This window comes from Carcharodon carcharias, chromosome 4 (assembly GCF_017639515.1).
Source record: "Carcharodon carcharias isolate sCarCar2 chromosome 4, sCarCar2.pri, whole genome shotgun sequence".
Taxonomy (NCBI): domain Eukaryota; kingdom Metazoa; phylum Chordata; class Chondrichthyes; order Lamniformes; family Lamnidae; genus Carcharodon; species Carcharodon carcharias.
The window spans coordinates 105,265,192-105,282,664 of NC_054470.1; the positions used below are offsets into that span (position 1 = coordinate 105,265,192).

General features: G+C 42.7%; 1 long non-coding RNA gene across 1 annotated transcript in view; it reads right to left on the bottom strand.

The window, feature by feature from the left end:
• LOC121277077 overlaps positions 1-16,543 on the bottom strand; it is an 82,575-nt gene extending 66,032 nt beyond the window's left edge. The window contains exon 1 of the long non-coding RNA XR_005942802.1: positions 16,192-16,543. This is a non-coding gene — a long non-coding RNA (uncharacterized LOC121277077). The remainder of the gene's footprint in view (positions 1-16,191) is intronic.
• Positions 16,544-17,473: the final 930 nt, after the last annotated feature.

The following is a 17,473-nucleotide window of genomic DNA, read 5'->3' on the forward strand; positions in this document are numbered from 1 at the left end:
TCCTTGCCCCTGATTTAATATTAGTTTCTCTTGGGATGTCCTGCATGTTGACCTCTTCCTCTGTTGTAAATACTGATGCAACAACCCAGCAGCCATTTAATAGGGCAGGATATTTAGGATGGTGAGCAGGGGGCGGGGCCCGCTCTCCAACATGTAAAATGACGCGGGATGATGTCGGGCAGAACTCCTGAAGTCATCCCGCCTCATTTAAATTTTTAGGTCGGCAGGGGCACAGCTGAATCAGTTGTGCGCCGCTGACCTGTCAATGGCCTATGGAAGGGATGAGGTTTCATGAGGGTTTTTAAATATTTAATAAAGGTTTCACTAAAAGTGATGGACATGTCCCAACTCGTGACAGTGTCACATGAGGGGACATGTCAGGGAAATTTTGATTTTGTCTCTTTAACAGTTTTAAATTTGGAGCCGATCTCCCTGAGACAACACTTAGCCTCAGGGAGGTCAGTGCACTCTTCTGCGCGCATGCACGAAAGAGTGCACTCTCGGCTTAGGGAATCTCCCCTGCCCGCACTGGGAATGCCTGCCTGCACTCCTGCACTTCCCCCCTTGACGAGAGGAAAATCTTCCCATAGTTTCATTTACAATGTCACCATTTTCAATTTTCAAGAGGCCCACATTGCTTCTGACAATCCTCTTGTTCCAAATATGATTGTAAAGAAAAAGAATTGTGTAGGTTCTGATATCCCTGAGTGGAGATCATGCCTTGGAAATGCTTACGTACTTGTAGTACCAGCAGTGCTATTTTCTCTGGGTTGGTTATTTGACTCAGTCCAGACTAATGATCAAAGCCTTTCCATTCACTTTATCTCAATGCTACAGCATGTACAGCATGAAGCAAAGGGACTGGTGGGCAGAGCCTTCAAGAAAGCATGAAACCAACTTGAGTGGCTTCTAGCAGGACAGAGGGGATAAGCAGGAATCAGAGTTAAACTGGAAGACAAAAGCAAAATGTGAAAAGTATCTTTCTAAGACATGTGACAAGAACTGGATTAGAACTTCACCAGTTGATGTACAAGCGCAAGTTCCTGTGCTCTTATCCTGCTGCTGTCTGCTATACAGCTGGTGTCAGTGATGGCTCAATTTTAGCACTCTCGCCTTTGAATCAGAAAATTATAAATTCATAACCCCATGCCAGAGAACTGAGCATTCCCAATGCAGTGCTGAGTGAGTGCTACACAGTTGGATGTGCTTTGCTGCAGATAAGATATTAAACCAGCCCCTATCTGTCACTTCAGGACACAAAAAATCCCATATGTTACTATTTTGAAGAAGAGTTGTGGTGTTCTCCCTAGTGGTTTGATCAATATTTATCCCGCAAACAATGTCACTAAATAAAAATTTCCTGGTCATGAACACATTGCTGTTTATGGGAGCTCACAGTGCCAAATTGGTTGCTGCGTTTTCCACATTACAACATTCAAAAGTATGTCATTGGTCATAAAATATTTTGGGATGTCCTGAGGTCATATTGTGTAAATGCAAAAGTCTTTTTTCTGGAACCTATGTGAGAGATCATCAACTGGTGAGCCATGGTGAAGCTGAAAGTGATTTTTTTGTTATGTGCTCCTCTCATCCGGCTCATGTCATTGAAGCTAACTGTCAAGGCGTTTGTCACCTATGGGGTGCACACCTTCTGCTTTCAAACACATTGCAAAACCATAGGAAGAGGCCAGGAAAGCAGGCTGAATAACTCCATGGATTAAACAAATGAAAGCTAAAGGCTTTGTCTCGGGATTTCGGTTTTGAACCGGAGTCAATAAAGTCAGGAAAAGAAAGGAACAACAAGTGGGTTTCCAGCAAAAGGAGGGTGTGGTCGTGTTGGAGCCACAGAGGGGCAGCCTTATGCAATTGCAAAAAACATATATCTGCATTCACTTAATTACTCTCATTAGGCAAGCTTGTTTAATACATTTGACTGAGGAGCATGTTGCCGTAAGGAAGCCATTTCTAAATAAACTTATGCTCTGTTCGAGGTCATTGTTTTTTGTCCAACAGGCACATTGTGTCCATTTGTCGATAAGCTCCTTTTGAGAAAGAAAAACTTAAAGAGGCTGACTCCTATCATCAGTCACATTTTATCAATACTGGAGTCTAACAGTAAAAAGACAAGTTTATACTTTGTACACTGCTGGCAGTGCATCAACCCACTTGAGCTGCTATAAGTGTACAAATAGCTTCATAAATGAAACAATATGTGACATATACATTATTTTGCAAGACTTTATAAAAGCCAGTAATAATTACCCTCGCTACATCATCGTACCAACAGGATGTATTATATCTGAAGTTTAGAAGAAAGGCATATATCAATCCATTTTTGTCAGAGGTATAAGTCCCTAGGGAATATGGAGTAATGTGTCTTTTATGCCAAATTTTACCTTATGATTCATAAGCCCAATTCCCAGCCCACACAGAGGGGATAAAGGCTTATCCCTGCTTTTCACTGATAAGGGTCCAGAGTGAAATGAGTTTGGCCAGACTCAGTTTAGCTCCCTGTTAGTTTAGTTCAAAATAATTAATTGGTCATAAAATCAACATTATTGACACTAATTAGCACTTAATGCTGAAGCCTGTTTGTGATATACATCAGTTTTTAAAAAAATATATATTATTGGTCTTCACTGATAAGTTCCTGAATTTAAAATTATTCCCAATGATGTTCAGATTTCTACCCTGCATTTACAGAGAGCTCCTCATTGAATATGCATAAGATCACCAGAAAGGTAAAGATCGAAAGAAAGAGGAGCAGGAGTAAACAACCCCTCAGGCCTGCTCTGCTACTCAATAACATCAGGGCTGAACATTGAATTCCACTCTCCGCTCTAACCTCATATACCATGATTCTCTCTGTTTCCAAAAGTCTATCGGTCTCAGCCTTAAATATATTCATCAACTGAGCAGCCACACTCATGTGGGGTAGAGATTTCCAAAGGTTCACAGCCCTCTAAGTGTAGAAATTTCTCATCATCTCAGTCTGAAATGGCTGATCCCCTATCCTGAGACTATGACCCCTAGTTCTGGCTTCTCCAGACAGGGGAATGCAACCTTTCAACACCCACTCTATCATGCTCTCTAAAAATGTGATATGTTTCAATGAGATCACCTCCCATTTTTCTAAACTCCAGAGCATAAAGGCTCATTCTACTCAATCTCTCCTCATAGGACAGGCCTCGCATCCTCAGAAGCAATCTGGTGAACCTTTTTCATACATTCTCCAAGACAAATATATATTTCCGTAAGTAAGGGGAACAAAACTATACACAGTTCAGCATCTGTTATAAGGGAGACAGAAAGAAACCAAGTTGGAATCAGAGAAATTTATGGGGAAAGATCAAAAACATTGCTGAAAAGATAGGAGGTTAGAAATTCCTACAATGTCTTTTTGGGGGCCGATGGGGTGCGCTGATTCTTCCACCTGTCTGGGAAACTGAAAAGTTGTTAACCTTTCATTAGTGAAGCCAAGAGCATTAGGAGCGTTCCTTCAGACCCCATAAGGAAAGTTAAGGCTTCCCATGCTCCAGATTCCTCTCTCACCTACTACCCTACAAATTGACATCAACGCTCAGCTCTCCTTACACCCGCTGAGAGCTTGATTTGCCAGATGACAGGAGCTGCCTTTCCACCCATTGGTTAATGGTGGGAAACTGGCTGGAATCAAAGCTTTCCTGCTGGAACCCGCTACCAGGTAAAATGCCTCTCAAAGTGGTTTGGATCCAAAAGTGAACTGATTGCCCCACTTTAGGGTTTGAAGAGTCCATGCACCTCTACGTCTCAAAAGGACACTTAGTCAAGGTAATCGATCATGAAAGGGCTCTTAGAAGTTTGTTGTTTGTCACTGGTGCACAGTCTGAGGTAGCTTATAGTGAAAACAAAAATGTTGGACCACTGAGTATGAAACAAAAAAGGCTGCAGTACTACGTGCAGTTTTGGTTTCCAAGTGTGGCAAAGCATACCAAGGCACTGCAGAGGGTGTAGAGGAGGGCAACTAAGATATCAAATCTTAAAGCACTTGATTTTGATGACAGGTGGCAAGAGTTAGCGTCATTTACTTTGGAAACCAGGCGGAGAAGAGATGGGCTGAGGTTTTTCGAATGGTGAATGGGTTGGACATAGTCTGTCGGAGAGGTCATCAAAATGTGTTGTGATTATAGGACTAGAAGCTAGGCCTTTAAATTCTGTAGGCAAACAGGTTGGGTTTGAGAAAGTAGTTTGTTTCGCAGTGGGTGATTTCCCTCTGGAACAAGCTTTCTAGTCATGTGGTGAGCATGCCGTTATTATAGTCCTTTAAAAGGGAACTTAAAGAAAACAAGCATCTTTCCAATTATAGGGACCAAATTGCTATTTAGTTGTGTTTGTGATGGGTAAGGCAACCGCAATTTCCCACAGCTTGCTTGAATTTTGAAAAGAATTGGAGCTAAATCTTCCAGCGTTTTCCTAAATTGGCCACAGGTTTTTTTTTCACCCCTCCTGGGAGATAGCATTGCAAGGGGAAGAGTGCACAGTTTGGAGTTGCATGGATGGGGAAGGCTTGACGGGCCTGATATCATTCCCTTCAATCATTTCACATATTCATATATCGCTGCTGTGGTATCTTTCCAACTCTTTAAGCTGAGAAACAGCAGGTCTGAACTGGATTAAAATATTCACTTCTTCATTTAATTCTGCAGTTGAGGGAAGTTGTATGAATTCCTGACTGATGATATCTAACAATTATGTACAATAAAAATACAAATCTTTACAAGGCCTAATGAATAAACACCAGCTATTTTACTAATGATAACACATTTTTGAAGGGTTAGGAATCTGTTGATAAGTACTAAGCATGGTTAAAGATGCAACAGAGCTTTCTACAATCATTACACCCTTTTTAATTCACATCTACATTTTTACAAGGCTACAGAAGAAAGGAAACTAGTCTATTGCAAATATATTATTATGCTCCACCAACTAAGCAAATTTTAATTGTTTAAGTAGAGGGGATTTTTCCAAAATGCACAGCAGATGCATCTCCTCTCATCATTAAATGCTTATATTCCAAACGTAAGCTTTGATTTGAGGCAGGGCCATCACTTGAACAGAACGATGTCCAAATCATCAATATTGGCCAAAGCAACTGCATCTGGGAAATATACGTTCCAGCAACAAAGGAATGCCATTTGAGATGGAAGAGATGGAAGAGATTCATGGTTTTGATTTTCACTTGGGACTTATGTCAGGCAGGCAGTGGGCAGGCTGATTGATAATGTCTGCCTAGTGTTATTGTCAATAAGTCCAGAAACGTTTTGAAGGTTGAGTTTGATAAATGAGTTGCCAGCATGAATTAAGCTCCTTAGAGAGAGCCTGCTTCTTTTAAAGTGGGGTGGTGGGGGAGTGGGGAGGTGAGGTGATATTTTCAGGATGCTGGTTTCATAGGAAGCACTCTCTTATAAACTGAAGGAAGAATGTTGTTGGCCAGGGAATTCTGTTTCTGTCATGCTGTGCTGGAGATACTGGTGGAGCAAGCAATGGCAGGGAAGGAAGTTGTCTTCTGAAGGCAAACAGATGTCCAAGATAAGTCAGCCAACAGCCATGAAGAGAGGTGTGAATGCCTGCAGAGAGAGGAAAACATTAAGGGCCTGATTTTATTTCAGAAAGAAACTTAATGATTTTAATTGGACTGCTAAGGTAAGAATAGACTCAAAAATGTGTAAATTATTAGACAAATGGGGTGGTTTTTTTCAACTAAATCAATGGGCTGGTGTTGCACACTGTCCTCCAGATACAGGACGAATGATTTAGCTTCACATTGAGCAGTTGCAACCTGCTGAGCAAGTGTGAGTCAAAACTCTTTCTAACCTTGGGCTATCGACAGAAATATAGCAATTAAATGTGATTAGGCCTCCTCAGCAGCAGATGCCAAAGGTTCGTGACAGAAAGAGGAACTGGCTTTAAGTTTGTATTTGAACTTGCAGTTATTAAGATGTTGGTTTGGTATGATGGAGGAAGAGCATACAAACATTTCTTTGTTTCTCATCAGCACCAGCAAAAATAAACTAAGCTTCTTTAAAAGAAGAAGTAGAGGTATCTGCTGAGCAGTACTGACTCTTGAATTAATTCTTAATCCGAACACAACTCTTTCCTAATCCTTGCATTGGAGTTTTGATTAACTTAAATAGTTTTGGTTCTCCTACCTGGGAATTCCAAAACCAAAGCCTGTCTGAACATGATATTTTACAGGAGTGCACAGGACACAACATATATGGTGCTTGACTGCTGAGATTGCTTCTTAATCTTAAGAATGAAAGCTACAATCACAGCAATTGCAGTGGTTACGAGTCAAGGATGGGGAACACTTTTGTGGTTCTGAGTGTGATCTAAATGCAGAGCAGGCTTGAGGGGCTGAATGGCCCACTTCTGTTCCTATAACCGCTGGCCCATTGGTTGCCTCACAGTGCAGCGAGTTTCCAGGCAATGTTCTGTTGTTCTTATTTCCAGTGCAGAGATTTTTTGTTATTCTTTCATGGAATGTAATCATCGCTGGTAAGTCCAGGATTTGCTGCCCATCCTGAATTGCCGTGGAGAAGGTGGCAGTGAGCTGCCTTCTTGAACCGCTGCAGTCTATGTGGTTGAGGTGCACCCACAGTGCTGTTAGGAAGGAGTTCCAGGATTTTGATCGAGTGATAGTGAAGGAACGGTGGCATAGTTCCACGTCAGGAACTTGCAGGGAGTGGTGTTCCCCTGTGTCTGTTGCCCTTATCCTTTTAGTTAGTGAGGTCGTGGGTTTGGAAGGTGCTGCAAAAGAAGCTTGGCGAATTGGTGACAGGAGTGAAAGATACCTGCCTTGTGTAAATTTTTAAAACCACTGAAAAAAATCAACCTACATTTTAAAAGTTCTATTTTATACAAAATAATTGACAGAAAAAGAGGTAAATGCATTTAAAGAACTCACATTAAACGGAGAGTGTGTTGCAGTTTATGTTTGGCAGGAGTAGAAAGCAGACAGTAGTGAATCTGCCACCCTTTAACACCCCCATCAATGGAGGACAGGGTATCTGACCAATGGCCGATCCTCATCTCTGTATATGTTGCATTTCGTGATAGACAGGTGTAAAAAGTTTGGTAAATATGCACAACATTGGGAATGGTAGCATAGTGGTTATGTTATGGACTAATAATCCAGAGATAAGAGTGCTAATCATACCATGGCAGTTAGGGAATTTAAATAAACGTAATTAAATAAAAAGATAATCTCGGTAATGATGATCATGAAACCACCAAATTGTCATAAAGACCCATTAGTTTACTAATATCTGATGGGGAAGGAAGTCTGCTGTCCATACCTGACCTGGCCTATATTGATTCGAGACTCACAGCAAAGTGGTTGACTCTTAATCACCTTTCTAACTAACTCGGCAAGCCATTCAGCTGACATGAAAGTGGTTTCTAAATGGTAATTAGAGATGGGCAATTAATTCTGGGCTTTCCAGTAACACCACTTTCCATAAAAAGAAAAAAAAATACTCGGACATTGCAGGGAATGAAATGGTGGGGATGGGCTATTGTTTGGTTGCTCCTATTGGGTTTTATAATTTGGATGAGGAAGATAAATTCATTAGGGGATACCAAAACATGAGTGCAATAACACTTGAGGCATTTGCAGCCATCACTAACTCAGGGCCCACATTTAAAGATCCCCAGCAGTGCTACCTGCAAATGTCAAAAGAGACTTACCTTTACTGCTTCATTACGGAGGCTATCATTGAGTACTGTAATCTGCTCCAGAGTGACCTGGAGGGAGGATTACTCATCCCATAGTGGTAAAGGCTCCCACAGCAGAAAGCTTTTACATCTGTAAGCCACTGCAGGGAATGCCTGACAGACTGCCTAATATGCAGCCCATAGATGTTTCATACAAGTGAGAGTCACAATGTTTGTGATGGGTAATGCCTTTATCATTCTACCGGTGGATAAGAGATACTACCTTGTATAGGGTGAAGAAATTCTATCAGATGGCAAGATTCCCAAGAGTACAGGGTAGATGGCACTTACATTGGCATCAGGGCTCCTCACAGCAGCCCTGCAGCCTACACGAACAGTAAGGACTCCCATTCAACTAGTGGAAGGTGATGCCTGTTTACACAGATCTTCAAAAAGGGCAAGATAGAAGTGCAAATTGCACAGAATTACATTGAAGTTATGGCACAGAAACAGGCCATTCAGCCCATTTGGCCTGTATTGGCATTGATGCTCTACACAAACCTTCTCCCACCCAACATATCCTACAATTCCTGTCTCACTCAAGCTCTTCCCTAGCTTCCTCTTAAAGGGTTCAATGCTATTCACCTCAACTACTCCTTGTGGCGGCAGGTTCCACATTCTAACTACCTTTTGGCTAAATGAATAGTGAATATAATGAATTACGTATTGGATTTATAAACGAGTGATAAAATTTCTAAGTGATGTCTCTATCTCTTGATCCATGTGAGGGACTGATGCCTGCCAGACAGATTGTAGACTTTTCAATGAACCTGCACCAAGCACCAAGACATCGCAAAGCACAGAAATCCAAGGGGAAGAAAATCAATGAATGCGATTTTCTGGCCCCACCTTCCACCATGATCATCCGGTCCGAAAGTCAACGCGCTTTTGGCTGGGCTGCCAAATCAAATCTCCTGCTGTGGGTTCCGCCATGACGGGGCTGGAAAATTCCAGCTAATATCTCCGCCCTAAAGCAGCCTGACCAAAGAAAGGAATTCCAAGTGCAGCTCATGACCAATCCGGAAAATCTTCACACATCGAACTCAATTCCAGAGCATTGGGATCAAACAAAGTCAGCTGTGCTAGACACTTGTGCCCAGACCATTGGACTTGAGCAGCATCATCACCAGGACTGGTTCACTGAAAATGATGTTGAAATATGTGATCTCCTAGAACAAAAATGAGCAGCCTCCATTGCCTGGCAGAACAACCCAAGGCCACAAGTCAAGAAAGCAGCTTTCTAACACTCAAGCCTGACGTCCAAAGACAAATCCAGAAAATAAAGGGCAAGTGGTGGAAAGAGAAAACCCAAGAGAGCCAACAATATGCTGACCATCATGCCAAGCAAAGCTTTTTTGAAGCCAACAGGGTCAACCATAAACCAAGGCCAAATGGACAAAATCCCCTTCTTTCACAGGATGGTGTTTCTCTTCTTAAGGATGACAATGCCATCCATTAACACTGGAAAGAATATTTTCAACAAGTCCTCAATTATGAACCCACAGTGGCAGCTGGTACTCTCCATCTGATTTCCCCCATTATCATTTGGCAAAATCCATGAGTGAGCCACCATCAATGGGAGAGCTGCAACAAACAATCAAATGAGTGAAAAACACAAAGTCTGCGGCCCCGATGGTATTCTAGCTGAAGTCTTCAAAGCTGGTAAGTTTTTTCTTACATCAAGACTGCATGCACTCTCCCTATGGATTTGGGAGGAAAAAGAACTCCTCTCAACTTCAGGAATGTGACATTTGTAACTATCTACAAGAAGGGAGATAAATTATGCTGCAGAAGCTTTTGAGGTACTCCCTCTTGTCCATAGTAGGGAAAATCCTGACACGCATTCTCCTGAATCGCCTGTGGCTGAGGAAATCCTCCCAGACACACAGTGTGGCTTTATACCTTCCAGAGGAACCTCTGACATGGTTTTGTTGCCAGAAAATCCAAGAAAAGTTTTGAGAGCAACACCAGGAACTCTTCTTAACATCCATCGTGCTGACCAAAGCATTCGACTCAGTAAATCCTGAGGCTCGATAGATTGTCCTCCAAAAATTTGGATCTCCAAGCGAGTTCATCGTAATCCTGCATCCGCTTCATGATGATATGACTGCAACTGTCTTAAGTGGGAGATCTGAAATAGATGCCTTCAAAATCTGGACTGGAATCAAGTAAGGCTTTGCCCTCGGGATAACCGACATACTGTCTACAATTTACTTGATGGTCGCTATTCACCTCATCAAAGATCAATGGTATGAATATTAAATACTGCATAGATGGAAAGATCTTTAACCTCAGTCACTTCTGTGCCAAAACTAAACTGACCAAATAGACATACATGAACTACAGTCTGCGAATGTCTGCCCTTGACTGTCATGGCCCACACTGCACCAGATTTGCAAGCCACTCTTGATCTTTTGAATTCTGCAGTACAAGAAACTCACCTGTCATTGAATGTTGCCACAAGAAAACTCATATATAAACCCATGTCAGGTCAACCAAATGTTCCAGCTCCCATATATACTCCAGGTGACGCTGATGGACTGGGGGACATTTGGTTGAACAGCAGCATGTGGTGACAGGACTTCCTGCCCAGATGGGGGCAGAGGTCTTGTCTCAAAGTTATTAATGCCTTCTGGGCATTAAATGCCTGCGTGGTGGGCTGCTGGAGTGGGGGTGGGGGTGGGGGGGGGGGGGGGTGGGGTGGTGGTGGGGAACCCTGGCATCCCACAAAGGTCAGCCCTATAACTCTGAAATAGATAGTCATTTGGTAGTACAGAACTTGAGCATTGCTGGAAAAAAGGACATGTCTGAGTTTTTCATCCTGCACTCATCAGGACACTTACAACAATACCAAAACAACAATTTATACTGTATGTGAAAAGAGTGCTGATTGGTTGGCAAGTGGCGTTGCCATGGAGAATGCTATATTTAAAGCTGCAGCTGCATGTAACAATTTCCTTACATGTTTTAATGGGCCTCATCCTGCGCTCAAATTCACCTATGAAATGGAACAGTCAAATGAACTCCCCTTCCTTGACATACTAGTTGAGACTTCTGCCAGGGGATTCGCTACCATGGTCTACCACAAGCCTACCTTCGCCGGTCAATATATGCATTGGGATTCTTACAGAACCACACGCTATAAGATTGGTCTTATTGGCAACCTTGTAAATAGGGCCTGAGCCATTTGTTCACCATGCAAAGTAGGGCACATCGAAGATATTCTGCAGGACAATGACTACCCTGATCAAATCATTTTGCAATGTATATCATGCAAGCTCATGAATGGGTCTAAGGTCATCACTTTCGGACCTGAAAAGTACCCAGTCTACCTCAGATTACCCTGGAAGGGCAAGGTATCTCAAAAATTTGAGTAAAGGTGAAGCTAGCTGTTTCATGTTGCTACTATGCAGCAGTATAAATATATATTTTTCCCAATATTACTGTGTGGTACTGAGAAGCAGGCTTGTGGGATTTGTGTGTATATGTTGTGTGTATGTGTGCACGTGACTAATTTAATTAGACTGAAGACAGTCAGACTGCAAGGTTTGAATCATCAAAGGGTTAGGTGTAAAGCAAATGTGTGAGCTAAGAAGGGACACTAGTAAATGCAGCCTGAATAGGAATTTGCATTAGGAGTTAGATAAGGAGTTGAATTTTTAGCTGTTAAATTTCAAAGAGACATAGGAGTTTTACAACTGGCAAATATCATAAATAAATAAAGCAAAGTTATTACATTTGTTTTTTCCAAAAGTAGGGGGCCATAAAGACAACATAAAGATTATAGATTCTGGGAAAGGTAACTTTCAAAACTAGTTGAGAACAATGGGTAAAGATGAAAGGGAAGAAATATATTTAAGGGAAGATTGAAAGCTATATGGGGTGTGTAGCAATGTGATTTTGAAAAGTGTGTTGTGCAAGTACAGTCTTGTGAAGGAAGCAGCTTCTAGCCACCAAAGTGAAGTGTCCAATTGTTTCAGAAAGCAAGGTTTTGTTACAAGCTTTGGGGATTTCCATTGTCGAGTGAGGGGGAGAGAGAAGCTTGTGAAATGCCTTCCCTATAGCAACAGTGAGTGCCTTGTTGCAAAATTACTGGATCTTTTGTAGATTAAGGATCTATAAGGATGGTTGCCTGAAAAAGGGGTGTTTATTTGTGAGTCTAGCCATGTAGAAATCTTTTAGGAAAGGTTATAAGACTAAATCTAATTGTGTAACTGTAATCTTGTGTGTTTAAGTTTTCTTTTCTCTTGGTTAATAAAAGTTTTAATTTAATATTTAAAATCTCCAAAAGTGGTAGCGGAGTCCTTACTTCTGACTTCAGCACATATACCTTCTCATAATAAAAATATAAATTCCAAATTGCTTTGATAACTTGGCCAAGTTTCCCTCTGTGATTTGATCAGCCCCCGGCAATTACCACCCCTGCCATATCATAACAGTAGCAACACGAGTGGTATTCGCAACTAGCAGGATGCTGCTGTCAGGCCAAAAAGACATTATGCCTATCACACAAATGAGTAATGTGATACATGAATTTCAGTGCCAGTGTGATGCTAGGTATGGAGGCAGTACATCCCAAAGACTGGTGGATTGTATTAAACAGCATGTCCCTTCTGCTATTTTCAACAGGCAGGGTAGAAATCGTACCCAACCAACCCTTGCTTGCAAAACTCAAAATACAGTGCACAACGTTAGATCTGATTCCGCGATTGGACGACATTTCCTAATAATCCTCAAGTGCTAAGAATTATGCAGACAACCTTTTTAAGATTGTCAGTCTCACAGTGTGGCACATTTGTGTGTACTGGAAGCTACATATATTAATACACAGGGCCCTATTCTTTACAGACAGAAAGAACATGTACATACATTGCACCTGTTTAAGCTAAACAAAATAAGTGACAGCCATTCACTGACTCATTCCTCAGGGCAATGCCTTGACCAATCAGGTTCAAGCTGCCTGGTTTCAATTTCAAACAATGCTTGACAGTTAACTGTCAGTCACTATCAATGGTGCATTCATCATGGCAATACCACTTGCCAACCAATCAGCACTCTCTTCACATACAGTATAAATTGTTGTTTTCCCCTTATATTGGTACTCTTGCGAGTATCCTGTTGAGTGCAAGATGGAAAGCTTCGACATGTCTCTTTTCCAGCAAAACTCTGAAATAATGCTCAAAATAACTGCAGGCTATTCCAGGTTGCAATACTTGGTTATGCAAACAGGACTTAATGGATTTAAGAGCAGGCCAAAGACTATTGATCTATGCATGCTTTATTAATATTGGAGCATAGAAAAAGCAAAGTGGGATTTGTAGCACTCTCACAGAACTACTTATCACATAGCACTTTTCATCAACATCTTCCAAATCCATGATCTCCACCACCCGGAAGGAGAAGGGCATCAGGTGCATAAGAACACCATCACCTGCAAGTTCTCCTCCAAGTCACACTCCATCCTAGTTTGGAAATTAAGTGTTGCTCCTTCATCATTGCTGGGCCAAACTTCCTCCCTAAGTTAATGGTAGGTGTACCTACACCATAAGCCACCACCTGCTCAAGAGCAATTAGGAATGGACAATAAATGATGGCTTATTTGCCAGTGATGCTCACATCCCATGAACAGATACAACAAAACAGCAGGTCAATGAAATGCCCGCATAAGGGTCAGCAGTAGTGGGGAGAAGGAAGTGGGGGAACTGTAGAAGGGAATAGAGGGAGCAGAGCAGTTATTATAACCTTCACATACAACCCCTGTAGAAGAACTGCAGATGCATGGTCACAACAAACCCACTGTATGGGCCTGAATTTCCACAGAGTGGCAATCAGGGCTGGATTGCCACACCGCTCCTACGTCCTTACCTGGAAATCTTCTCGCCTATTGTCTCACCCGACTTCCCAAGTCAGGCCAGGCAAAAACTGTGCAGGGCAGCACACTCCTGAGGCCTTCAGTCGAGCGCCGCAGAATTTGTTGGAAGGAGGCCACACTCCCATTTTTACGGCACTGGCTGCTGTAAATTAGGTAAACTTAGCCACTTTCAAGCCAGGAAGAAGGTAGGTTTGTGAGGTAAGTGGTTAGAATTTGGGTTTGGGGGAGGTTGGTTGGACAGTCAGAGGGTGGTCGCACAGTTGGGGGGGGTGGTTGGTCAGACAGCCGGGGCGGGGAGCAGTCGGGCAGTTTGTGGTGGGGGGGGTTGTTGAACAGTCACGGGGCGGGTCAGACAGTAGGGGAGGGTTCGACAGTCAGGGGTGGGGTCTAACAGTCGGTGGTGTCAGACAGTCAGGCTGGGGATGTTGGACAGTCGTGGGGTGGATTGGTTCAGACAGTTGTGGGGGAGTTCGAACAGTCAGGGGGAGGGCTGACAGTTGGAGGGCGTTTCGGGCAGCCAGGGGGGCCGGATAGTTGGTGGAAGTCGAGCTTGGATCAGTTCGGGCCTGAGGAGGAGGTCTAGTTGGGAGTTGGTGGGAGTCCCGAGGGGGTGGTCCTATGGTATGGGTAGTCGGGGAGAGAGGGGAGTCCTGTTGCGGGTTGGGGCGGATCTGTACAATAGTTACCCAGGAGCTAGAAGCTGTTTTAATTCTTCTATTGACGCAACACAGTCAGAACTATCTGAAGTTCACGATTTAAATTGCATTTTCAGATGGCTGCCAGTGCAGGGCAATTGCCCATCAGAATTTTGCACTTCCAGGCAATTGCCGGGCAAACCTTGCTGGGAACCTCTGGAGGGATTACTCATAGCATCTTTGGGGCACCACCCCAGTTAATCGGCAGATGAATGATCACAACAAAAGCACTGTATCTATTCTAACTAGGCGACCACAAATATTAGTGATGGTTATGAGCTGCATTTTTATCATGTAGCTTTCTGCATTTGAAAAAAAAAGTGGGAAAACTAGTTTGGTTACTTTGCAATATACAGCCTGGAAGGAGTTGGCAATCACAATTGTGGTTTCTGTTGTTCTCACTGTGTCCGAATGGTAACAAAATGTATCGAAGCCCATAGACATTGGCATTCCTCCTGGTCCCATTTAATGCTGCCCACATTTGTATCTGGATACCAAAGACCTATGACATTCTTATAAGAGTAAACCACTGCAGATACTGGAAATCTGAGTTAAAGACAGAAAATGCCAGAAATATACTCAGCAGGTCTGGCAGCGTTGGCAGAGAGAGAAATTTTTAGCTCAATAACTTTTCATCAGAACTGGGAAAACAAGAAAATTTAATAGGTTTTAAACAGGTAAAAGGTTGGGGGTGGGGGTAGGGACGAAGAATAAAAGGCAGTTCTGTGCGGGGCCGGAAGACGGGAGAGATTAAATGAAAAGATTGAGTTGTGCAAGGCCAAAGGGAGTGGTCAAAGAAGGAAAGAGACAAGATATCTGCCCAGAGCAGATGTGAATGGCAAAATGATAAACAGCTGCCAGCCAAAAATAAAAGCAAGAGAAAAACAAAGTTAAGACTGATATGTGAAAAAAAAGGAAACAAAATGGGGACAGAGATTATGGTCTGGAATTGTTGAACTCAGTGTTGAATCCAGAAGGCTGTAAAGTGCCTAATTGCAAGATGAAGTGCTGTTCCTCACCCTTAGGCTGAGCTTCATTGGGACACTGCAGTCGGCCAAGGACAGAGATGTCAGTGTGAGAACAAGATGGACAAGCGTGCCATGGATGGAACAATCTCTTCTGAATGCTGAAGGTGGAGAATAGGCGGTGGGGGGAGATGTGTTCAATGGTGGCATCATCCTGAACATGACAGAGATGTCGAAAGATGATCTGTTGGATGTGGAGGCTGGTGGGGTGGAAGGTGAGGGAAGTGGAACCCTATCCTGGTCCTGTGAGCGAGGGGAAGGGGTGAGAGCAGAAATATGATAAGTGAAATGGACAAAGTCGAGGGCCTAGTCAATCACGGCGGGGGTGGGTGGACGCGGAATCCTTGTTTGAGGAAAAAGGAAGACAACATATCAGTAGTGCTGTTGTGGAAGTTTGCATTGGCAGAACAGGTGTGATAGAGACAGAGAGACTGGGAGAATGGAGTGGAGTCCTGGCAGCAAGCTGGATGTGAGAAAGTGTAGCCAAGGTCAGCAATTCAAAGGGATCATTCCCTCCCCCACACTCCGGTCTGCCCTGGGATATTACTAGCTAATTAGCACATGAACCTAACTCCCTATTATTCTGTCAGCAAATTCTAACCTATTTTATTGTTAATGGCACTGTCGGTCTTAGCCCTCCAACAAGTACATATTTTTTAAAGTCAGTAGTGCATATATTTTGTAGCAGACTGGTCCAAAATCTAACTTGTATGAGAAAGGTGGAGATTGCCTTGGATTGGTCTACTGGTGGAACATGCTGCTTTATACAAGACGTTCTGAACAAATTGTTTGCTCTGGGCTCTGACAGCGTTGACTTGCAGCCGGAATAGTGTGCACCACTTACCTTTCACCTCCTTCCTGTGCACGGGGTTACTCTCGGTCAAACAGCTCAGCAGAGTCTTCAGTCTAACTGCAGCTGTTAGCACTGGGGTTACACGAGTGCACTGCAAGAACACAATTCCTTGCCCTTCCTCCCTCCAACAAAATACATTTGCTTGGCAGAAAACTAAATTTTTTTTTAATCTTGCAATTGGGTTTTGAGAAACTAAGAAAAATAAAGTGCAGCCTGACGCAACTTTTGTATGGTTTATCGTCCACTTTCAATTCTCTGACTTTGAGTGTTTTTTGCTTTGCAAAAGCTCTCCAGCCCTTGCCAATGCTTTACATCTCACGTTTCAGACACCAGCAAATCGTTCTCCAACCACATTTCCTAGAACTGGGATTGAACAAGATCACTCGGTTCAGTGGGGTGGGGTTGGGGGACGGTTAGTAACACACTATTAAACCACTATCCTCCGATGTATGTGAAGTTGCGCAGCTTAATACAATAAACCAAGGACACTCCTGAAGTCAAGAAAAAAAGAGCTAAAGCAATTAATTTGATAGTGATAAGAAAGAAAACAGCAATACCTGTAGTAAGATTTGCTAGTTAAGTTTTATTGTATTATTTCTGGGTATTAAATGGCTAAATAAAGGCCCAACCATTCTTTACGTTAAAACATGTAAATACATTCTGATCTTTTGTGACATTAATTAGTGTGCCATTTTGGAATTATTTTAATAAAGATGATTTATTTTCCTTTTAACAAACATGCCAGCATGTTAACATGTTAACATTGTTGGGTTTTGATTTACCTAAACTTTCTGTTGGGCGTTGAAGCTGATGGCCTGTCCCTGTGAAGTAGCTGCTGGCTGCAACAACAAAAAGACCTGACATCCCATTTTAAATGCTTTTGACAACAGATGGTAATGAATCACAAGGCGCCAAGCAGCTATCTGGGGAAATGCGATGACCTGCAGGACTTGCTGATGAAACTGTCCGCCAGAGTGTTTTAGTATCTCCCCTTATACTGGGTTTAGCAATCAGGCACTTTACAGCCTTCCAGACTCAATGTTGAATTCAACTTATGTGAAATCACCCAAATTCGCCTCAAGTTCAGGGGAGAGATGGCGCAGTGGTCATGTCAATGAACTTGTGATCCAGAGGTCCTAGGCTTACGCTCTGGGGACATGGGTTCAAAACCAAATTTGAAATCAGTTAATAAAATCTGGAATACAAAGCTACTCTCAGTAATAATGACCGTGAGACCACTATTGAGATGAAAGTAAAATACTGTGGATGCTAG